General features: G+C 35.2%; 2 protein-coding genes across 12 annotated transcripts in view; one reads left to right on the plus strand and one right to left on the minus strand.

The window, feature by feature from the left end:
• The window catches only part of KaiR1D (Kainate-type ionotropic glutamate receptor subunit 1D), a 349,648-nt gene that overhangs the window by 300,705 nt on the left and 22,454 nt on the right, over positions 1-26,489 (minus strand). For 5 of the 11 annotated variants that reach the window (XM_076535671.1, XM_076535674.1, XM_076535672.1 and 2 more), the window contains exon 1: positions 12,414-12,874. The exons of 1 other annotated variant lie outside the window; for it this stretch is intronic. The gene's annotated coding sequence lies outside the window, so the exon portion shown is untranslated. Of the gene's footprint in view, positions 1-10,905; positions 11,050-12,413; positions 12,876-26,489 lie in introns of those variants that run through there. 5 more of the 11 variants (XM_076535673.1, XM_076535670.1, XM_012292548.2 and 2 more) reach the window with 4 other exon arrangements.
• LOC100875126 (glutamate receptor ionotropic, kainate 2) overlaps positions 13,035-26,489 on the plus strand; it is a 156,542-nt gene continuing 143,087 nt past the window's right edge. Inside the window, exon 1 of the mRNA XM_012292557.2 lies at positions 13,035-13,168. The gene's annotated coding sequence lies outside the window, so the exon portion shown is untranslated. The remainder of the gene's footprint in view (positions 13,169-26,489) is intronic.

Consider the following 26,489-nt stretch of genomic DNA (forward strand, 5'->3'; position numbering starts at 1 on the left):
CCAGTTTCAAGAAAAATTTGATATCCGTTCGTTTTATTAAACAAAAAATATATTACTTTATTTAGGAAATTGAATATGATATTCTTTTTAAACTTGATTAGTATCCGAGCTGTGAGTACAAGTAAGTTCTTCAAAACACATGGGTCAGCGTCTTCACGCGCCAACTCAAGGATTGACGACAGTAGATGTTTAAAGATTTATAAGCGTAGTTCTGAGATTTACAAGTGTAATAAATAATTTATAATTCTTAAGTACAAGTATAACAAGTCTCTAATAATAAATGTTTGGAACTAATAAAAACCTTATTAGTTTTAAATATAAACCTAACCTAACCATAATAAATGTTTCGAGGCTTATAAGTATAATAAATATGTCGAAACTAAATGTAATAAACGTTTTGGAATTAAAAAGCGTAATAGATGTTCTGAGACCTAATGGATGCTCTAAGAGGATAACTATAATGAATGCTTGATTTCAAATTGATCACAGCACGCGGTTATGGAAATCGATATGTAAATATTGAACGGAAGATGTGCATCCGTTAGAGACGATAGCAATTCGAATAAAAAGTTTCGGTTATTAAAGTTTAAAGCAGATAATGACTATTGATCGAGTCATCGATCAGCGCCTATCAACCGCAAAAGTTCGAGGAGAAGACCAGCGTATGCAGAATGGACCTGTGAGCGATATGGGTCGCGTCAAAACCGACTAGTATTATTCTCACATCCATTCAAGCTACGAAACGATACTATCAGACATCTCCATTCGTTGTGCTGAACCGTGAGAATGACAGTGACAGATGATGGTTATTAGCATTCGTTATTCCCGATAGTTGTCAGCGAGAAGGTGCCAACTTGTGGGAAATAGTTTGTTGATGAACCTGTCGCGCGTTACCGTCCTTACTTTTTATACCCTTCGTCGAGAAAATCCATTTATCATTCGTTCACCGATAGATTGACAGAGACTAGTTCGTTCAATAATACCTCTTTGATAGTTACGTTTTACTGGGCCAACAGATATCGAAATTTATTGTTGCGATTAAATTAACATGTAATGGAGCTGATTTAATTATTTAAAGTGCACGTGGATGTGTGTGTATGAACTTCATTTTCGTTATAAAATTCGGGGAATTAAATCCACATGCTCAGTTTCCTAAATTCCAAATTTCTAATTTCGAAAACGTGTATCGCCAAATATTGTATTGTTTGTATTGTTAAACAATACAATAAATATTGTATTGTATTGTTAAACAATACAATAAATATTGTATTGTTTGAAATTTCAATGCATTTTCGTTATAAAATTCGGGGAATTAAATCCACATGCTCAGTTTCCTAAATTCCAAATTTTTAATTCTTCGAATACGTGTATCGCCAAATATTAAATTTCGAAATTTAATCTCTGAATTCTAAAGTCCTCAAAATCTACAGTTTCTCAAATCCTGCAATCATATTCCCATATTTCTCAATTTCCAGACTTCCAAACTTTAATCCCTAAATTTTCAAAGTTCTAAATTACTCCAAATCCCATAATTTCCAAAATTACGAAATCCTTAAATTCTACATGAGGACAAACATTTCTCTTATTCCTCAAACTTCTTTTAATTACACCAGAAACATCAAACTTCCCTTAGACTTTCCCTCACCCAGACTTTCCCCAGATTCTCCTTCAGTTCACCTAATAACCGCAAATCACCTGTTTCAATCATTCACACATTAGTCCTCGCAAATATAATGAAATTAATCTACACCAAAGGTCCTAGTTAAATGAAATGACTGTTGAATAATGCAGTATCCTGTTCATTGAAACGACCAGTAATTCTATCACAGGAACCAGAACAGGAGATCCTTCATAGTCGAAACGATAATTCTCCTTTCCGGGTCATTAATATTTAGCCTTGTTTGACTATCTGTTTTCCTGTAACCTGGTATCGAACCTATCAACGCGTGCATCCTCAATGAATTTCGTATTAATGCAATATGTCAATGGCTCTCCATAACCGATACCAAACAGCCTCAGAAATACTCTGTTCAGCTAACAAGTGGACATCGATTGTGGGATCAATAATAGATCCACTCGCTGTGCGCACATTCAAGAACTAAACTCTCATTGTTGGGCTGTTACCAATAAAATTATATGCAGCTCTAACACAATAGAGTGCTTCAAATAACCAGAATCATTCGTGTCGATACAATCGCAGTATCGAAACACAACTTTTATTGAGGATAATTACTACAAGTCGAAAGCAAATTAATTAGTAGAGTTTAGGGAAAATGTTTTCGCATTTAATTGGATTTTTTTAGAGTTTGAGGTGTATTTATATTTTATTATTATATTTCTATAATTATAAATAGAAAATTGTAATTATAAGGAACATTTACGATACATTTAAATTTTGCAAGAATTAGCAATGTTGCAGTAAACTATTCTGACAAATCCAGTTTTGCTCATTTATTTGAAAGTCGGAATAAAGCGTTATGTCACAGATATGAAATTTTAGAAAAGAGCAAATCAACGGTGCAAAATTCTTGGAAGATATGAACGTCATTTTCAAACTGTCACACTGCAATAAATATTAAACGACGCAGAAGTAATTTATATCGGAGTGAAAAAGTCGATATGGGAAACAAAATATTCCACGAACAAGATGGATTGAATGCGCTCTAGACTGCAGATATGTTCATTGTACAATTTTTATTGGATGTAATATTTCATCGCGATGCTAATCGTGCCGTATCGATAATCGATATTCCGTTGTTCTCAATTTAATACCCGATAATTTCGTCGCATATTTTGTGTACAATATTAAAATTAATAGATTTTCCTTCAAAACAATTGATAGGATTTCTACGAACATTCGAAGCATATAAACATTTAGAAAAGTCTTTTAGTAACTTTTTAAAGTACGAGATTTTTAAGAAAATAGAAACTCAAGTAACATAGAATGTTTGTAGTAACATAAAATATTTAAAGTAACATAAAATATTTGGAGATTAAAATATTTTATGAGAAAAAGTTAATCAAAAGGTGGAACAGTTTTTAATCCAAAGTTAAAAAATAAATGTTCTCGATACATATTAAAATATCGCGATGAAGCATTGTTTCGTTAAATAACACATTTATGGAGTGTATAAACAAGCGTGCAAATTTTTCGACACTGCTGGCGACACGGAAACTTTCTCACGAAGAATTTACTAAGTGGTTGGAAACGGCCACTACATCAAGGAAAGATAAGCCGCTTAATTTCGAACGAGATTAGTTTGGACGTTCAATCCCCTATATCGCCTTCTCTTTGGCACGTAACGGCGCCAGTATTCCTGGCTGAAGTTAATCTCGGGATTAATCCAGCAACGAACTTTCGTACCACCAATTTTTCTCCTTTTTTTGGTCGTTCATATTTCCGATTTATATCGACGATTACACAGATTCTTCCTTGTGCAGCAAATTTTTGTTTCCTCTCCAAAGGTCGACATTTCTGTGTAAAACGCAGTCAAATATTTATTCTTTACGATGAATTTATTATCTAACTTAAGGAATTAAATTGTAGATACTATGGGAATTAAATAATAGATAAAAAATTGTTCTTTTCGTGAAGAAAAATACAAATTTTATTAGATGTGACAATTTTATCAGATTTTCTTGTATATGTTACCGTGAAAGACCGAAATCTGAAGAATGTCGACTTTCACTGGTGAATGTCAACATTCACGTAGTTACTTGGTGTATGTCCGAAATATTTGCTAAATACCCTTATTTCTGACTTTCACCGGCAAATGTCGACATTCATCATGCACTAATGGTGAATGTTGAACATGGTGGAGATTTATATTTTCTTCTCCGTAATTCAGTCGCTATAAAACGTCACAAGGGTGACGTAACTTTTTCACCTCTTTTTCTGAGAGGAGTAACCAAGAATTTAAAACACATAGTACATTCTAAGCATACGTGTCCTTCTTCCGTGGCCTATTCTGGCGCGAGTTTCATATAGTATACTGAACAATTCTTCATTGGTAACATAATACTGTATATTCGTTTCCCTTGATTTTAATGGTACAATTAATTTCCTTTCATCATTAATTTTTAAAACGTCAAAACGTTTTAATCGTCTGTAATCCAAAGGTGTGTTGCACTTAGTTTTAGCAGGGACCACTTCAGGAAGTACTTTAGAATGCTTTTCTTGAGAAAAATAAAAACAATTGTCTTCTCGTTTATCCGCAATTAATGCATTTAACTTTTCAAGAAAAAGATCACGATTTACTGCAGTATCCATTCAGTACAAATTACGGTATTGGAAAAAAAATTAAGAAAACGTTGCTCACATCATCAAAGCTTGCATAAGATTGACAAAGCTGACTGACTCCCAGCAGAACACAGGATTTGGCGGGAGAGAGCCAGTCGCTTCTTTGTCGGCTCCTCTCTTTTGGATCTTCACCAGAGCATATCTGTGATTGTCGACATATACCGGTGAAGGTCCGAATATACAAGAATGTAATGAAATATTCGATCTTTCACCGACGTATTTGGTATGTGTTGACATTCACCGGTGAAAGTCGACATTCTCCAATTTCGATCTTTCACGGTAACATATATACGTTTATTTAAAAAATTAGCTTATCTGAAATGTATTTTTTTATATGCTTTATCGAGTTATGAAAGTTTAGATTATTTCAAATGTTTTGTATGTGCATATTTTATCTTGTAACAAACATTTAGGTTATCTGTACAGATACAGAGGTCGCTACGATACATTTGTAGGTTATGACGTTATATAAAAAAAGTATGTCCTATCTTGTTATGAAACAAAAATTAAGTTTATTCGCGAAAGATTAGTAAAAGATTTTTATTCCTTTTCTATTATGATACGATGGTTATACTAAATCATTATAAAAGATTATAAACACTAATTATTTCCTTAAGTAAATGTGTATTTTATTAAAGTTCAGAGTACAATCTCAAACAAATAAGTTTGATACATCGATACATAAATTTGTTTGTACATTTACAAAATTTTTACACAATATATTTTCGTCATTATCAATACCTTGTTACCTTTCAATTTGTTTTATATTAAAGGACTCTGATTTGTAAAAGTGAAGTTATATCCCCTTATAAATGAATATGTAGACTAAATTAACAGTATACGATGTAGACTAAATTTGCAATATACGATGAAACAAATAATAATTGTAATTTAATAATATTAATCGATTTGATGCAAACTATGCAATTCGAGTTATTTAATATAGAAGCTGTAGTAAATTACGTGCATTGAGCTCGAGTGTGAACGAAATTTTGTATCGTTGTCCGAATGTTCGAAACACCATGGCACCATAATGGAAACACAAGAGCCAAAGATCAACGGCAACGGTAGCCAGCGATAATGAGAAATATTCCAAAGGAATCAGCGAATATTGAAACGGCTATGATAACGATTTCCCGTTTGCACAATGCAATTTGATCCTTCATACTTGAATAATTTCCCGTGCAATTTCATAGCGCCTTCGGTAAGCCGATATCTGTACAGTTTGCAGAGTCCATAAATTAGGCAACGAGTTCGATTTGTGCTCTTTGGTAATAACCTGCTGCTATGCGAGAGACTCGTTCATTATAACTTTTCGGTACATTTGCGTATCCTATCGAACACAATAAATATCGTATATATCGAAACAAAAGTACGTATTACGATTTTCAATATGTTTACTGTGCCGGCATACATTTTCGTAATACTCTGTTTCCTTGTTGCCAATTATTTATTATTATGTATTTTAGATTCCGAACGGATTTATGGATTTATAACACATCGAACATGTACATATTATATGCATGTGAAGCATATTTCTTGTCGAAAATACCTTTGATAAATGTATGGAGTGTACTTATTTCCATATCAAATTAAAAATTCTGGTAACTGAATGAATAATTTCATTTTCTTATTATCTAGCGATTTTATTCAATACAATTTATTCCTGTAAAATTATTTGTGCAAATCAAAAAAGCAGTATATGTACAATAATTTAATATTTTTTGTTTTATTTTAAGAATGTTATATTTTACGTATTATTTTTAGCTTGCATTTATTTTATTCGATTAAAATATTAAACTTGAACATACGTATGATCATTATTATTTTATTATATTTATTTTATTGGACTTTATTTTATGAAGCAATTTATGTAATTATCTATAGACATCTTCAAATAAGTCTTTCATTATAACAAACTTAATCTGTAAATTTATAATAAATATTTCACCGAATGAAAAATGCAAGGTATTTGTAGAATAATGCATAGAGTAAAATAATATCTATAAACATGTAACAAAGGAAGAGTAAAAATATTTAATAAATTTTTATAATGTTTTATAAAAGTAGGTTTTTATAAACATCTACGATATTTTACAAAAACGTACAATTTCATAAACACCTACAACATCACAACCGACTACAAATCAATTAAATCGTGTCTACAGTTTTTCATCACTCCGTTTACCCAGCTAGAACAAGTTAATCTTGTCGAATCGATTTACTGTCAACAGTAAAAATCAATTTCTCATTCAATACAAAACTGCGAGTATATTTCTGTAGAAGTTCACGGAATGACAAATGTCTTCTGAAGCTAAGTGAAGTTAGCAAATCTAGTCCCTGTGTCAGTGCGAGTAAGCAAAATCCATTTGCGAACAGCGAAAGAGAAGTTGACTGGGTGTCACGGATCCACAGGAGCGAATTCCTGACACTTTTTCATTCGTAAAGCAAAGGGAACGATAGAACGAGATCCTTTTATTGCCCCTTTACGACCCGTATAAATTTCTCACTCCGGATCGAACGAGACCCTTCGTCCCTATTGAATACAGGAGGGCGTGATATAATGCATTGATTTAACCTTCGCCCTTAACCAGAAGGGAAATGCAGCATAAACCTCCCGCGACGTCATAAACATAATGTGGATTGGAACACTGGAATTTGGATGAAATCGTTAAAGTGTAAAAAACGTGGAAAATATGCGAGCTTCGTGAATACTTCTCGGATAAAATATTTAATCTATTCGGACAAAAGGCTGCATCAGAATTGATTTTTAACCTCCTCTGGGACGAATGTTTAATTTCAGTTATACCAAAGTATTTTATTTTCGTTTATTTCTGTTTCATGGAAGAATGTTCACAATTTAGAACTTTAACAAATAAATGAAAACAAAATGTAGATGCTATTTATGTAAAATTGTAAATTTAATTTTAAACCTTATAATTATTTGTAGATCCTAGCAATCACACTTCCATAAAATTACAACTTACTTCGCCAGAGGAGAAAACAGCGCCACGAACTTTTGAATATTGTCCATACATGTGTCCATACGTACACCACATGTAAGCACATATGTGTACACATATGTATACAAACACGTTTTACTTCTAATTGGAACTTATCAACTTATTGTTATCAAATTTAGAAAAGATTGCACATTTACTTCTGTAACAATCTCAAAAACGAAGATAGCGTCATATACCACGTAAACTAACCCACATTAAAATGGCGGACCAAGAACCTGAAGAGATTAACGCTCCACAGCATCTTCTCTCCAAGTCACAATAAAATTTGTATCTACTAAACGTTGAATATAAAATTCCACACGCATTTTGTATAAATAGCCCCGTTTTGAATAAACGTCCTCTTAATTCTTTTAGGTAAACGCTTTTCAGGGAATGAAACACGCATTAACCGAGGAAAATTGCAATCGCTTATATTTCGTTCGCGAGTGTAACGAAAGCAATTTTAACGAGGCCGCTCGAAAATCACGGTGGTTCTCTTCTCAGAGAATTTCAACGAATATTTCTTTTCCGTCTTCATTGAAATATGCGATTCAAAAGAGCATAACAAACGAGCCCCTTCAAAACGTTACTATTTCCCTGGTGCGTGCTGCTTAACGGATTGCGTGCAATTTTTACCGTGATTTTCTGCGTATTTACATGGAGCAGAGTTTCTGGGAATCGTACAATGTTCGTATAAAAATTCTACTTTCTGGGAATAGAACGAACGGGAAAAAAGGATTTTGTAGTTACGAGAATCGTTGATCAAAACATTTTTCTTTAATTTTCAATGTTTGCGGTAATTCATTCGTGAATGCAGGAATTTAGAAATATTTGAATTTTCTGGTTCACAGAACTTGTAGGTTCATAGATTTTCCGCTGAATTTATAAAATTGCAATTTTTATGTTTGCAGATTTAAAAATTTCTAAGCTTTGAAATTTTAGTAACGCTTCAATTGACCAAAATAACTAAAGTTTCCAAATCTTTGAATCCCCGAAATTAAATTCTTAAATTCTTAAATTCTCAACTTTCAGATTCCTCAAGATCTTAAGTATTTAAGAGCAAATTTTGCAAATATCTGAACTCGCAAATTCTGAAGTTCGCTAATTCTCAAGTCATTAAATCCACAAGTCCCCAAATTTCAAAATCTCCAAATTCCTAAATCCCCAACTTTCCAAATTCCCAAATTCCCAAATTCCCAAATTCCCAAATTCCCAAATTCCCAAATTCCCAAATTCTCACATTCCCAAATTCCCAAATTCTCAAATTCCTAAATTCCCAATTTCCCAAATTTCCAAATTCCTAAATTCTCAAATTCCCAAATTCCCAAACTCACAAATTCTTAAATTACCAAATTCCGAAATTTCCAAGTTTCAAAATTCCTAAATTTCCAAGTTTCCAAATACCTAAATTCCCAAATTCCCAAATTCCCAAATTCCCAAATTCCCAAATTCCCAAATTCCCAAATTCCCAAATTCCCAAATTCCCAAATTCCCAAATTCTCAAGTCCCTAAATTCTCAAGCCCCCAAGTTCCCAAGTCTCCAAATTCCCAAATTCTCGAATCCCTAAATTCTCAAGCCCCCAAGTTCCCAAATCTCCAAATTTCCAAATTACCAAATTCCCAAATTTCCCAATCCCCAAATTCCCAAATTCCCAAACTCCCAAATTACCAAATTCCCAACTTTTCAAGTCCCTAAATTCTCTAGCTCCCAAGTTCCCATGTCCCCAAATTCCCAAATTCCCAAATTCTCAAGTCCCTAAATTCTCAAGCCACCAAGTTCCCAAGTCTCCAAATTCCTAAGTCTCCAAATTTCCAAATTCTCAAGTCCCTAAATGCTCAAGCCCTCAAGTTCCCAAGTCTCCAAAATCCAAAGTTACCAAATTTCCAAATTCCAAAATTCCAAAATTCCAAAATTACCAAATTTCCAAATTGCAAAATCACCCATAAATACCCAAATCCCCAAAATTCGCCATTCATTTCACTTTCAAATTTCCCAACTCGTTCAAGAATTTCCAAATTACTAAACTTGAAGATCTAAATACATCACACACCATCCATCCCAATAATAATCGAATATAACACCAAAGCAATATATAAAAAAAGATGAAAAACGAAATCGTTTAAAACCCGAGACTCAGAGGTGTTTCAAGCATAGAATAGGACAATTTCGATAAATTCACGACAAACTATCGACCGCAATTGTCCCGGAGCCGTTCGCAATTTCCCGAAACTGCCGGCTGTATTTTCGAGAGTGTCCGTACTCTTTCTACAGGAATTGCAAAGCAGACGTAAAACCGTCGCCGACGGGTTATGGCTTAATAGGGCCGCTTTGTACTTGTCGGTAGGGGAAGAAAAAAGGGGCTAAAAAGGGAAAACAGAGTTGTTTCAGTCGGGGTGAAACCGTTGACGAGCAAAAAATACAAATGAATCGTGAAAGTTTATGGCTGGTTATCTTATCACAGACAACGTTGAGCAAGAAATGTTTAATGATACCAATCGACATGTTGGTTAGTGATCAAACTTCGATACCAGATGTACAAAACTAATGTATCTTTTAAACTTCCTACTTAAATTATTTTTAGCTGTATGAGAATGTTTTTTAATTTCTGTTCAAATTCTTTTAAACTGATTTTCTATATTTTTCTTTACTGAAAATTTCGAATGAAATAGTTGATGAATTTCTCTTGAATGAATTTATAAATTTACATTATTTTTACGATTTATATTAATTGTATGAGCTATATGAAATTTACTTTGTACATTATTATAGACAATTATAAATAAAAACTATAATTTATTGGTTTTATAAAGTTGTACGTTATTATGGGGCATATGAATTGTACCAACTACATGAAACATAAATTGTGCTCTATTATGTACAATTATAAATATGTGTAACATATTCTAATATAGTGGATGACTTTAATAAATTTAGTATTATGAAATATTTATATAAATTCTACCAAATACATGAATCATAAATTGTACATTATTATGTACAAATTATAACTTCAAATGATTTATAATTATAAGTACAAATTATACATTATGACTAATTATAAAACATACTTAATATGCTATCGCTAGTTATAAAACATGACTGATAAATTGTATCAAGTATATAAATTACATCAACCATACAATATGTATCAAAGTATCTAAATTTCATCAACTATACAAATTCTATCAAGTACGTAAATTGTATCAACTAAATTACACGAAAATCTTTTATCATCTACACAAATTGTATCAAGTAAAAAAAAATTGTATCAAATAAAAAAAGCTGTTATAAATAACGAAAAGGTCGTCAGCTAAAAAAATTTGCAAGATGAATACATCGTTGAAGAAACGCGCCATTGGGCAACGTTGGCAAGAAACTTTTACTCTTAGGCTATTTTTCCACCTTCTCATCCGAACGAAAAGTTTCCACGAGGAAACAGAAAAGCGAAATGAGATTTGAAATAGCTAAGTTCGCGTAAACACGGGTCTCCGTCGACGAGAAGTAATCGATGAAGACTCGCCAATCAGCTATCGTTGGATACGAGTCCGGGTTACTAGGGCATGGCGTAACATTATGACCAGAGAGAAGCCAAAAAAACTTACGTTTGCGATCACGAAGCTCACGAACGTTTCTTACGTTTGCGATGCCTATTCTCGTTGCAATACGAATCACGAAAACATTCGAGCTACGATTTATATGCAAAACAAGTACTCTAATTTGCGTTTCATCTTGTGGACTCGTGTATACCCTTCACTGTGGCGACTGTGTAAATATTGACATACGACTACTGTATATACTACGCTGTTTTGAGTAAAATTGTGTGTTTTAATTTTGAAAGGAGACTGTGTATTAGAAACACAAGATGTGGGATAGTAGAAAATTTGAGGTTTTGATTGGGGTTGTAAAGATGCAAGGGTTCAATTTTAACTTCTGAGCTTTATTTGCAGAGATTATGTGATTTAAATTCATAGTATACGTCGTTAGAATAGAAACAACTTGTGATAAAAAATTGTGGGATACTCAGATGATTTTTGTGAAGTTAGAAAAACAAGGTTTAATCTCATTATGCAAATGAGTAAAATAAAATCAGATTATAGAAAAAGAAACATGCACATCTGTATAAATATACATGAAAGTTGGTCGAATGAAAAGAGGGTCGAATATCATAAAAATTGATTGAACTCACACAAAATAAAGTTACTAACTGAAATTATTAACTTTACAGTGGCATTGAATGATGTTAAAACCTTAGATAAATTATTATAAATATTTATTATGTGAAATACGAAATGAACATCTTTAATTTAAATAGTAAACATTTAGTTTTTAGGAAAATTTATAAAATTTTAACAGATGCCAGATTAATATTACCTGCGAAAGTTAAAGGCGGTATTTTATTAAGCTTCAGCAATCGATTTATAATTATTACATAACTGACAGCATTATAAAAGGTTAAGGGTGGTTCAACTGGACGTTGATCATAATACCTCCCAGACAGGCATAAATAGATTAACTCTCCGACTTATCATATAACCCGTCACTTTTAAAAATAACCTTATTTTCTTACTAAACGATTTTTCTATAATACACTTTCACCCCTGCGATTATTATTAATATAAATTCACTGAGATTAAACCGTGTATGTTTTAAAATTACAGATACTTCAAATGATTTCATCGTTTATTTTATTCTATTGTTTTATATTTAAATAATGAGAGTAAAAGTACATTTATATTTTATTGGAATATTGTATGTTTTTTAAATGTATGACTAGGTATAAGTTATAGATGTATTACATATGCACAGAATATTTATTTATTACATTTATTAATATAACTTTGTAAAAGAAAATAAATACCGTCGATATTTGCTAATACATTTGCAATTATTTCAGTGAATTTATGTTTGTTCATTTATTGTATATTGTCTATAAAAAAATTATAAACAAAAAGATTTGATATCATATTAAATACACAGCATATCCAGTTTTTATTCGAAACAAAGAATTTCGCAGCAAATCACGTTACATTTTCCCGGCGACAAAGTCAATTTAATAACGACCATAAAGCAACCCTAAAGGACATTTTCAAAGTAACTAGAACAAGCTTACCTTTCAGCCGAAAATTCGCGGTAAACACGCTACAGCAACGCCCTCTCCGTTGTCACTTTTTAAAATCACGTTTTTAAAATCAGCAACTTCACCGCACAAAATCATTTAACCCGTTCAATTAAATCAGACAAAGTAACACGAACAAAGTAACGTGAACAAACGAAGAGCATTGACATCACACGGTAAAATTCGCACGACAGAAGTCGAACAACGGCACGATAGACCGCGAGACGACATACTGACCGTTGTGAAACGAGATACTACCGATAACCTCCGATTCGCGACGACGCTCTACCGATACGACCCGATTTGTTACGAAACTCGACGATTGTTTCATCGTGTAACTTTAAGACTAGAAAAATTCGCGTTACACAAGTCTTCTATTAGGTTATCGTCGACGAATTCGCGTCGCGAATTGTGCGTGACTGCTTCAAACTTGACGGTATTATTTACTGACGCGACATCTGGTGGCCGCTACCGGTAACAGAGCTGCCATTAAACAGCGGAAGTTGCGAACGAATTATTTGAAATCATTCCTATTTCGGTTTTCTTTTATACGTAAACACGAATGTTTTTACAAGTTTTTTTATTTATTTAACGCTTTTACAATTTTATTTATTTAACGCGTTTACAATTTTATTTATTGTAACATTTAAGTGAATACTTCATTTTTGGAGTGTCTCATGAAAATGGAGGTTGAAGGTGGCTGAGAGATTCACACATTGATGTCCAATTTTCCGGCTATTTTAACAAAGGTAAGTGTAGTATAATAGATTTGTAATTTTGTTAGTTGTTTTGTTAGTAGCAATCGAGGTATTGTCGATTCCTAACAGTTTTCATTACAGAAAAATATTTAACAATATTTAACAATTTTTAACAATCTTTTGTACAGACTAGAATATTAATATACAACCTGTTGTTTCATTGTGTTTATACATTGTGATTATTTTTGACACATGTGTTTCTTCCTAATTTTGTAAAATACACATATATCCATACGTATTACGTATGTGCATATGTACTTCGCTCGCTCAGTGGTTCTCCAAACTCATTAGCCATATTTCGGCACTTTTGATAATATTTCTCGGAGTTTTTACCCATTTTATGAACATTTGATTCGCTGGTAAAAAGTCGTATGTGACACGGTTTTGTCTATACATTTATATATGTGAGTGAGTGGTTTTATAATATTTTGATTTAATAAAGTTTATTCAGTGGCATATATTACTATATTGAACTAACACACATTTATTGCAAGATTCGTATTCTTATCCTATTATTATAAACACTATTTGATGCTTAAAATTATATTCCATTATACTACATAAAGTAGAAAGGTTTGAGAAGATCAAAAGTAAAGTCAGAATTTAAAAAATACATAACGAGAATAAGTGAACATTTCTGTCCCAACTGAGTAAAAAATAGACAGAAACACTAGAGTTGTTTAAATCTCGAGGGACTTTGTATCGATAGCCTGGGTTACACGAGATCTGATCGCAACGATCCTATATTCCTCGAACCTAACACACGCGGTCCGAAATCTATGCGACACGGAACAGACTCTCCGAAACAAACAGGACACGATACAGTAAGCTCTAGTCTCGGTACAACAGAAGCAGATATCAAGGACTCACGAAACACGATGCAATTGATTCTGCACTTCTGCAGTACGATACAATCGACGAAGCACTTAAATTTCGAGGATTTTACATCAGGGAGTTGTAAGACTTTTAATGACAGATTATTTTGTATTACAAGTAAAATTAATGAACAAGTATTTAGAACGAACATTTAGTGATGAAGTATCTTAATAATATAGTTTCTATCTCAACATAACTTAAATTGGAAACACGTAAAATTGACCTTCTGAAGATATGAAAAGAATAGAAAATTTGAGATATTAATATAAAATTTATTTCAACAGGAAACGTTTATAGTTAACTCTCAGAGGATAACTGCAAATAAAATTTTAAATAAGTCGTCGCTATTATAATCCTGTGTTAAAATTACGCGGAACAAATGAAAAGATCGAATTGAAAACTGAAACGATCAGTGGTCACATTAATTATTTTTTTAAATATTCTGTTAATTTCAGCATTGTACGTTACCTCGGTAGCTCTGATTCGTTTCGGTTAATAATCGCATAAAGTGAAATTACGATGTTCGCGAAAATGAAATACATTGACACGGATACGCCTTTGTAACACGGATCACAGAAATTTCACGACGTTAAATACTCGCTTTTCATTGACGAAGCAACGAACATCGATTCGATATTAAATTCCAAATTAATTGACATCGATACTGTTTGCTTTCGCGTTAAACGATCGCGCGGCTAAATTAAATTTCTGTTACAATTTTCGCAAATAAAATATGGTTCATAATGTTACATAATTATTAAGAAAATGTTGCCACGAGGAATTGAATTGGAGGAACGCGTTGAATACTTGTCCGTGCATAAATATTCATACGTGTATGTATGACTTTGCTGTACCTGTAGCCATCGCGGGTACAATGATGAATACGTATACAACCATACATAGGTATTCCCTTGCATGGCATTTACCTAATTTACTCACGTCACTGCTAACAACATTATTTGAATGAACGATCTAAATTATAGCGTGTATGCAACAGGGAATAAGACCTATCGAAAGTGCACTTGTATCTAATAAATGTTTCATTGATTATAATTCGAAATGTCGAAGGAATTCTACGGTCGGAGCTTTGATCCCCGGAGGAATCAATGTCTCCATCCATGCTGGTTAATATACATTCCCGATAAATGTACACACGACTCGCGTACATGCTGGATGTAATAAGGTAGATGAGAAACAGAGACGCTGTGTGTATAGACACGTGCATTATTATTAGACCACTTATAAAATTTTTGATATGTAGGATAAGAATTGGCTCATTATTGTAGTAAATCAAGTTTATTTTTATTGATGCTGTTTAATGTGAAAATTACGTGTTGCTGTTGTACAATTATTATTATTATTATTATTCGTCGTTTATAAAATTTGCAAATTTGCAAGTTCTTAAATTTTGATCTTGCTATGTTCACAAATTTCTTTCCAAATTTATAAACACATAAGCTTCTACATTTTTTAATTCTTGACACTCGAAGTTCTGGAATTTCAAAATTTCTATATTTCTAAGTTTTTCTTATAATTCCACAAATTTGTGAATTTCCAAATTATCAAATTTCCAAATTTCTAGACCTGAAGAACTAAATTTCTAAATTCCTCAATTTAAAAATCCCTACTTTTCAAAATCCTTAAACCCCCAAAGTCCTAAATTTCCAAATGTTCAAATCATCAAATTTCCAAATTCCCATGTGTCCAAATTTCCAAACCACTAAATTCCTAAATTTCCAAATCTTCAAATCACTAAATTCTCAAATCCCCAAATTCCCAACTCCCCAACTCCCCAAATTCCCAACTCCCCAAATTCCCAACTCCCCAAATTCCCAACTTCCCAAATTCCCAACTCCCCAAATTCCCAACTCCCCAAATTCCCAACTCCCCAAATTTCCAACTCCCCAATTTCCCAACTCCTCAAATTCCCAACTCCCCAAATTTCCAACTCCCCAAATTCCCAACTCCCTAAATTCCCAACTCCTCAAATTCCCAACTCCTTAACTTTCCAACTCCTAAATTCCCAAATCACTGAATTTCCAAATCACTAAATTCCTAAATTTCCAAACTTCTAAACTTTGTAATCTCAAATTTTCCAAATCCCTAAATTTCCTAATCTCCAAATTCCCATACAACCAAATTTCAAAATTACCAAATTCCTAAATTTTCAAATCCCTAATCTTCGTAATCCCAATTTTTCCAAATCCCAACCCCTCCAAACCAAACTCCCCAAATCCCCAAATCACCAAATTCCCAAATGCTCAATCCAAATAAATTCCCTCATAATTAACAAAGATTCCAAAGTATTCTAACACTGACACACAACAATATATCGTAACATCATGAATCGATAACCACGCAGTTACAGTTCATTGACATCCAAGAAGCCCGAAGTAAAACGTATGTAAATATGCCGGGAAGCAGAGTGACAATCGAATAAGAACAAAATTGTAGTTGCTAAGTGACTTGTAAGCGAATTACCGTGTTGTCTGCCGCAGTAGAAACAGCTATACGCAGTCAGCCACGTGTTAGGTTAATTGGAATATGAATTATACTAATCACTTATTTATTATAGTCATTAATATATAATTTCATTTTAATCAAATTCAATTACACTTCCAGCTACAATTGATTATACATGCTATAATAACATAGTTGGTTCGTAAATTTTAGCAAACACGAGAGATGAACTTTGATGGAATACTTTTTTTTGATTCTTTGGGCTGGTAGCATAAGTTTCCATATCTTATTTTTCGATTAAAAAGTTAAATTGAATTTGAAGTTCCTCATTACTTTTTTTGACTAACTTTTGTTGACTAACATCATAAATTCAATTAAATTATTTAAGGACATAACAAGATAAGCAGTAATGAATTTAAGGAAGAAATAGAAAAATGAGCCACCACTTTTACTATCATATATCACGATTACATACGATCACATACGTCTGATTTCACGCTGGTAATAAACATGTTAAATGATATAAACTGATAGGAAAAACTAAATAGTACAGTACCTCATATACTAATTGAAAATAACATTTATCATAACTTACAAGCTTTAAAGTGCCATAATTTTGTTACACAAAAATATTGAAACACATCTTCAAACAACAACCTTGTCTCAAACCTTAATTTCTGCTCACCTCGTAATTCAAACCAGAGAACAATTCCCAAGCAGTAGAGTCTACTGAGTAGACGGTATCCAGAAAACGAACATCAGAAGGTATCAAACATCGCAGGAGTAGTTTCGAACAAGGGAACACTTTCAAGAAAATACTACATACTATCGTTCTCCGTTTTCTCATTGATACGATCCTTAGGGTACCGAAGAGAATCAAACTGACCTGAATGTTGCACTCGAGATGCATTTTGCTGTGTGTCAAGCTCTCCTTCCCTGATCAACAACAACGACGATAGCTACCGTCTATAGAACTACTTGGAGGTACTCGATGAAACGTACACAGGGATTCGGCTGCGGATACATATGTGGATACAGGGTAAACCGAGTGAATGCACTGCACAGGTGGTGAACAGTAAGTGCACGCGCTACGTTGCACGCCTATAAACATGGAAGCCCGATCTACCGATCCGTTTCGGCTACGTGCAGAACACCGGTGTGAGACTACGTCGATGAGAATCCTCGTGGGAACGCTTAAATGCGCTTAACGATTACATTGCTTGTCTGACTGCCTCCTACGAGATCAGAGAGGATCTCACCAACTATGGTTGGAAAACCCTGGCGTTTGTTGTTCACTCATCCGAGTCGATTATCGTAGATCTGACTTATTCATATCGGTCCAAGAGTCAATCGTATGTAACTGGAGATAACAAGAGATTAAGGCATCGATAGGCTAATCGAAGTTAGAAGGCATAGCATGAGGATGAACTTGTTGCAGCGTAAAGCTGAATTGTTGTAACATATGGTAGTTTTGTGTATGATCGTCAGATCGTTATCACCTTTCTGTGTAATGTAATTTGCATGAAAATATAATAATGATAATGTGATGCATTGTAATCAAATTCGGTGTGATGAAATGAATAGGAATGTGGAGTGTCGAAATATCACATGTAGATTGACAACGCGTCGGAGTGTGCAAATATAGCATGCGTGGAAATACTACATATGGAAATACATGTGGAGATATGACGTGTGAAAGAACTTCACATGAAGTACTAACTTGTTGAAGTATCACGTATGGAAATATAACGTGCGCAGATACCACGTGTAGAACCGTAACACGATACAGTATATGTAGAATGCACCGGAATACCACATATGAAATCACAGTGCGTGGAAATATGTATCGTATGTGGAAATACAACATGTGAAAATATCACATATGAATGTTCATAATATTTAATCGTCGCATATGGATGTACAGAGCGTTGAATCATCACGTGTGAAAATACGGAGCGTTGAACCATGACATATGGAGGTACAGAGCGTTGAATCATCACGTGTGAAAATACGGAGCGTTGAACCATCACATATGGAAGTACAGAGCGTTGAATCATCACGTGTGAAAATACGGAGCGTTGAACCATCACATATGGAAGTACAGAGCGTTGAACGATCACATATGGAAGTACAGAACATTGATGCGTCTCATATGGAAATACTAAGCTTTCAACCATCACATATGAAATTACAGTGCGTTGTACAATCACGTATGCTAATACACAGCGTTGAACCGTCACATATGGAAACACAGAGCGTTGAACCATCACATATGGGAATAGAAAGTGTTGAACCATCACATATGAAATTACAGAATGTTGTACAATCATGTATGGAAATACAGAGCATTGAGCCATCATACATGGAAGTACAGAGCATTCTATAATCACATGTGGAAATACGCAGCGTCACATGTGGAAACACAGAGCGTTGAGCCATCACATATTGAAATAGAGAGCGTAGCATCATCACATATACAAATACAACATGTCGAAGTACCACATACGAAACTACATATCATTGAATATAACGATTAGCATCCTTCCTTATAAAAATATCAAACGCACAGTTATACAAAGATACCAAAACCAATAACAAAACACACACTTCCAACTATTTCCCAAAAACCAAAGCAAACTTTCAAGACCATCAAATGACCAATTAATGTCCCCACATAAAATGAACATTTCCAACATCCAAGACAAAGGCAAAACTTCGAAGAAATAATCTAGTTATCGAAAGTCAATGAGGACGGAGGTTAAGAAGATGCAAAGAGGCTGAAGCGCAGTTTAATCCTGGAGGAAAGTTGAACGCGTTCGTCAAAAGAGGCTGGTATCGATGAATATTTAAAGCATCAGCGGTTAAGCCATGCCATCGGCAAAGATAGCTCAGACCCGCGAATATAGATAGGTGCGGCAAAACGATGAACAACCCTGCGAAAATCCTCTTTCTATGCCTGGCACGTTCGTCCACTTGTTTGCAGCTTTATCGCTCTCTCGAAACGAACAGCGGCCGATGCGATACGGTTTCGAGTTTTCCTGACTTCCCGTTCGAGGACAGAGCCAGGTCGAGCTGGATGGAGAAAGGATTTGAATAAATTATTTGCCGGCGTAAATCTAAGTCCTCGCTGACCTCTTTCTCGACGTTAAACTCGTGTCATAGGACACGTTCGACGGCTGTGGAACATTCTGCTCGATTTTGAGCGAAATCCTCGGTTTGATGGACAACGACGCGTTTTTGCGACGCAGATACATCATTTCTAATCGACGAGAGTGTTAGATCGACGTGGCGATGACGCTTCGGTGTTAAACTGTGATTTACGTGGCTGAAACGGACAGGGTGGTAAATACGGACATTTGACAGTTTCTAAATAATGAGCACGTTAGAAAATGGTTGAAGTCTGAACTAATTGATGCGTGTAAAACAGCACCGTTTTGTATACCTAAAAGAACGAAGACCTGTATATTAAAAGAATACACAGAGGTTCATGGTAAAATTGATAAATGAAGCAAATGAAATAGGTGTACAAGGTGAAAATTTATGCTTCAAGGTATAACTTTGCAACTAATGTAGACAACACATTCCAAGATCGTTAGTAAATCTCAGAATTTTCTGCCACCCGTTACTCGACACTTTGTGCAAAGAAAAATACTTAAAAAGGGTATCGAGTTAGATTTTGGAAAGGTTCGTATTACGGAAGATTCCTCGATGTGGCAAGGTATAATTTATTCCGCGGAAAATATCTGCCGCGGCTAAACGCTCGAAGTTATAGAATATTCGGGTGGAAATTAATTTGCAAGACCGCGCACCGATACCGGGGAGCTTGATTAATGAACCTTCCGGCTAGTCAGAAATTCCGGAAGGCGCGTTACGGTGTCTGAAGGGTTGCAGTCTTCGGAGGAGCAGGTCCATGAACGTAATGTACTTCGCCTCGTGCCAGGATATGCTTATAGCCGGCTTAAACAGGATTACGACTCTATTGAGGGCCAAGCAGGGCGGTCATGCGAGCTAAGACAGCCATGGACGGAGGGCACCGAGCAGGAAGTAGCATGATTACGTATTGAATTGAGCAATTATTCAGAGGATTGCCCGGGTTCCTGGATTGTACATACAATCGTCTGGGTGGCCTGCATACGGTGCCCGCACTTGAACGCGGCCTACATACCTTTGTGCGCCTCGATATAGCCGTTTAAGTGTCCCCAGCGACCAGTGATTCACGGCTGCCGTTGCCATGAAATTACTCTGCCAGATACCTCCTCCTCTAATGCACCCTAAATCACCTCTTTATTTCTACCCTGTTTATCTTGTTCTCTGATGAACTCATGTGCTGATATGTATCTTGCACTCACTGTTTCTGATTGTCAGGTATTTTCTGAAGCGTCTTTGAGATTATTTTTATACACATATATGTTGATGTGCATTCTTGAATTTACTATGTACAAATAGTGAAGTATCTTTTGAAGGACCTTTGAGGCCATGACTGGTTACAAATTTGATTTTATAAATATTATATGAATTTGAGATTTAAAAGTGGCCACAAGAGGTGTATAAACTCTAATCACTCATTTCACAAAGAACATTGTATCCAATGATAAACAATCTTATTATTGTACTTTAATGTATATAGTAAAAGTATCATACCTTCAGCCCAATCCTCAGATTCATCAAAAATGAAGCTCCAATTTTTTTTAGAAAGATGTGGACATGCAACGTGTTAAGCTGCTATTATAAAATAAGATGGCGGTTTGAAAAAGAGGGTTGCAAAACAGTGTTTAACCCCGCACGACAGCCAGGGAATTAAATTTAAGCCACTCGGACGTTTCGCTCGACTGGATTCGGTTAGAGAAGGAATATATTGCAGAACAATTAATTGCAGAAGGCTTTTCTCCGGGGCGAGGTTACATTGTTTATAGCGATGAAAGTGGTCGGACAGAAAGGTCCAAGGTGGGTTAAGAACGAGACGATCCGAGGAAGGAACTCGATTCACCCTATCTTCGTCTTTATGTTCGGAGCTTTCCTCTGTGCTGCGAAAGAGGAAAGCGCTTTCGACCGACCGAGAAATCGATAAATCGAGACTAGCAGAGCTATTCACTGTATATAGATATATTTCGATTGGCTCGAGCCATTTCGGAGCCGAATATACGATTTACTTAAGAACGAACGTTTATTTTTGCAAAACTTGTCCTTTCGAATTTTCTTATTTTTACTGCAGAATGTTCGAGCAACGGACTTCCGAGCGTGTGTGATATTTACTCAGAATATTTTAACGTACTCGTTCGGATTCTTTTATCGAATTTTCTACAGTAAAATGCAATTGACATAAAATCGACATGTTTTTTTATTGATTACTGATGGGTACAACAGGGAAAAGACAATTGTTTTTTAGATTGACTGAAGTTCATTTGGAGGTTAGAATTTGGGTAGTAATAGGTTATATTTAGTTTAGAGTAACTCAATTTGTACCTAAAATTTTCATTAATTCTTCATAAAATTGTATAAAAGCCAATCAGTATTTCAATCATAAATCTTAATATAATCTTTGATTAAAAGATACGTTTTAGAATTATATGTGTAATAGATAGTTTACGTGTAGATGGAACCCATGATTAGGTTAACTTTTGATAGCGCGCGATGATACGTTATTTTACGGGCGTCCGATCAAAGAAGGGTCATTATATAGAGCAGCTTGCTCAGTTCAATTATCGATCGCTGCTTTTCCGTCACTTTCGCGTATATATCGAATAATATGAACGCTTGAGCCCGATAAACGTGTCTCGCAGCATTGTTCCTAAAGCACTTTATCGCCTACTCGTCAGGACATCAAACACATTGCGTTAACGACTAATACAATCGCCCTTCAACCATAAGAGCTTAATGATTACCCAATAAAAAAAATAAAATCTGCGCCATGATTTATTTAGCTTTCTTTGAAATTCATAATACTTGAATCAAACTTGTCAAATTGATGGGTTTCAACTTTCGAGCCATTTCTCTTTCAACGTATTGTCAGGCTGATGGATGCGTCATGCAATGAATTTCACGTTGATTATAGCAATATCAGGAGATTAGAGTAACCTCTTGAATATATAGATCATAATCACATGATGACCATCGTTTAATTAGTTTTCTATCGGTGCTTTTAGATCAATAGCCGAAGAAATAATTAGCGTTCTAATTCCGATAGAGGTAGCTGTAAGAGCTGCTTTGAAGCAAAAGAGCGTAAAGAAGTCAAAGTTCAAATTCCTGCAGAATATCCAGCTTTTCCCTTTCATAATTTCAACTGGTTCAAAAGGAAACTCTCTCTAAAACCCTCGCTTTTATTCAAAAGCTGTCGATTTGACAAACCCTGTTCGACCATCAAATATCGGTCACAATCTTATTAAAACGCAAGTTCAATCATTTGAGAAAATTTTAGCGTCCTAGAAATTGATCTCGTTAACAATTTTATCCTTTCCGGGATCAAAAAGTTTGCATTATCATATTACCATTTTCAAGATTACATTTGCATGTACATACCATTTCCGAAATGAAATTTCTATGTAATTACAACTTTCAGAATTACATTTGCATCTTGAACTGTTTGTACAGCAGTCGATAAATCTGTTCGCACAAAAAGATTCGTAGAAAAATACGAAACTGTGTTTCGTCGAAGAAGCTCTCTACGCGAAATATGAAGGTGTCGTGGCGCGACTACTTTCAGCAAGAAGGTCGAAACTGCGATCATTTACAACTTTGAGAAACGATACTTTCCTCGAAAGGGAAGCAAACTGCGACCAGCCAGATATTTGTACGTCCTGTCGCGAAATATGTAACCTGTGCAGAAAGTGGGTGACTGTCGTCGCAAAAGTAACGATATCGTTCTATTACCGAGAAGGAAAGCGTTGTCAACCGGTCGCACGCTGCAGCAATTTATTGGCCTCGCGACCGCGAACGGTCGTTCCGATTCGAATCGTAAGTCAGAGGAAAATTATACAATGAACCGTGCTCGTCGAACAACACAGGTCAACGGAACGTTATTCCAAGGGGAAAGTTCGTCCGAGTGAAATTGCAACTCGAACAGCTACATTTCGTGCTCGCCCCAATATCACAACGGAGCTACGAAGTTCTCTGACGAATTTCGAACTTGCGTTTCCAGTCGAACTTGGGTTGTCCTCCGCTTTGGAAGCGATTTGAGTATCGTTTTATCGTTTATCTTTCGCTTCAAATGTTTGAATATTATTGTTGCAAATTGACAAATCCAAAATTTGTAAGGTCTCGTTGTGTAACATAAGCGAAATGTAACTATATTTACAATAAAGGTGATTCATAAATATAACTATGATTTATAACCATAGATTTATGATATAACTATGGAACCTCGCAAATTTGGAATTTACATGTATGACCATACATGTTTACATATATGAATATACATGTATGACTTATACCATATATGTTATATATTTTACAGATGATTCTCAAATTTCTAAATTCCCCAAAATCCCCCAAAATCTCTGGACCAGGCAAGTTGAGATTCGATTGTTAGGATATAACACCCGTTTCGGCAAAAAGTTTCCAGTGTAATTGAAAGTTGCTCACAGGTCAAGTGATTAGTAGTTCTTGCTTCGTTAGTACCGCGGGCTATAATACAACGTTTTGTTAACAAAGTTACGGGAAAAAGCGCCTCAGATGAAACTGTTAAAGCACGCACGTAGCTAGGCGTGAGTGAAATTCCGAGGTTCAAACAAAGTATAAGTTTCGTAGAGTGTAATATCGCGAGCGTCCGACGACAACGTTTCAGCATTTTCCTAGCAAACACCGGGTTAATTGGTTTTTAATTAGTCGCAGTTAACCGACTCGCGTTGGTTCAGTTAAGCTTTCGGCTTGACCAGCATATTATTTACCGTTGAAATTCGAGTGAATACGGCTTAAATTTGATAGTGCACGGGTGTAATATAACCTTCATTTTGACACATATGTGTCACATGTGAGATGACACATATGTAAAGATTTGTAAATTTTGGAATTTTTAAGATTTTAAGTCTTTGTACTTTCACATTTTTCAAGTTTGATACTTCTGAATTTCATCAATTTCCTAAATCTTTATTCTGCGTATTTTCAAATGTTCAAATCACTGTTCACATTTCCAAATCCCAAGTTCCACAAGTTTCTATCACCCGTCCCAAAATTTACAAATGCTCAAAGGTCTTCAAAAGTCGCTATGTCCGAGACACGTTTCCCCCATCAGTGTCATATGTTGCCAGAGAAGTCAAATCTGTTGTCGAGTGTTACAGGCAGCATTTCCTACGAGAAGACACGCGAGCGAGTACAGCTATCTCACGCAAACAGAAGTTTACGGTGCTCCGTTTTACGGTCTTGTTCGCTTAACTTAGCAAGCCCGTCAACGCTTCCGTGCAACGATCGAACATCCCTTTAGGCGGTTACGGTTAACAACCGATGCATTCGATTTACAAACAGGCACAACGTACCGTGTTATTGGACACGTTCCTATCTGTATCCATTATTCGTCACGCGCGCACTCCCCGCCCCGGTCACGTTGTAAATTATACCGGCCCCGTATAATGTCAGCTTGAATCCCTAAATCGAATCAAAATCTCACGTACCGACGATTGCTGGATAGCCTCTATAAATATTTGTCTATGCCGGCAACGACAATGCTATCGCACACCGTCGACACTTATCTCGATTGCCTAATTCGTATACCACCGATATTTCCAATGAATGTTCTATCGGTCTTCTATAAATCTCTTTGCCAGAGTTTGCGTTATCAAATGATCCAATGAAACTTGTGGAAGATATGGAAAATTTTGATAAAGGATAACCCATATTGGGGATATCAGGATATATCTGGGCAGGGTTTTGGAAAGGTGGATTCAACAATTTGAAATAGGGAAATGGGGGTGTAGATAGGTAGAATAGGTGTTTACGTATCTGGGTATGTGTATATGTATGTATCTAAATATTTAGACACTTAAGGATGTACATAGGTTCATAGGTATCTAGGTATCTAGCTCTCTAGCTATCTGTCTACCTATCTAGCTCTCTAGCTATCTAGCTGTCTAGCTATCTAGGTATCTGGGTACTTGAGTATGTGGATATCTAACTATCTAGTTATCTAGCTACCTAGCTCCTTAGCTATGTGGCTATCTAGCTATTTAGCTATTTAGCTATCTAGCTAACTGGGTGCCTGGGTACTTGGGTATCTGGATATCTAGCTATCTAACTATCTAGCTACCTAGCTACTTAGCTATGTGGCTATTTAGCTATTTAGCTATCTAGCTAATTAGGTGTCTGGGTACTTGGGTATCTGGATATCTAACTATCTAGCTATCCAGCTACATAGCTACTTAGCTATGTGGCTATCTAGCTATTTAGCTATCTAACTATCTAGTTATCTGCTTACCTGGGTATCTGAGGATCTCTATATCTACCTATCTAGGAATCTAGGTGCCTAGGAATCTGGGTGTCTAGGCATCTGCTTATCTGGGGTATCTGGGGATCTCTATATCTACCTATCTAGGTATCCAGCTATCTAGGAATCTAGGTGTTTAGGTATCTAGATGTCCAGGTATTTAAATACTAAATATTTGTAACCAACATTTAAAATGAATAGAGTCAATCAGAAGTTAGGTTACGTAAAAGCAAACTTTTAGACTGGAAGTCATTATGATACCATAAGAAATGGCGAACGAGTAGGAGAGAAGAAAATGTAATTTATATATTCATGGCCAGCCACGCAATTTACGCCTCGGTGTCCCCTTCCTCTATTGACGCAACTTTTTCATTCGAGCCAGCCACAAGGCCTGATTGTCCTCATCTACTTGCAACTATGGAGGTCCCTCGTGCCCTCGTTCCGTCGAATAAAAGAATAATAAGCGTCGTCGCATCGACGCGGATTACCGGTCGGTTGCAACGAAAGTTTCTGGCCTCCGGTCCTTCTTTTTCCCCCGTTGCTTTTCTTCGTTCGAGCTTCGGA

Source organism: Megachile rotundata, chromosome 9 (genome assembly GCF_050947335.1).
Source record: "Megachile rotundata isolate GNS110a chromosome 9, iyMegRotu1, whole genome shotgun sequence".
In the NCBI taxonomy this organism is placed as follows: Eukaryota; Metazoa; Arthropoda; class Insecta; order Hymenoptera; family Megachilidae; genus Megachile; species Megachile rotundata.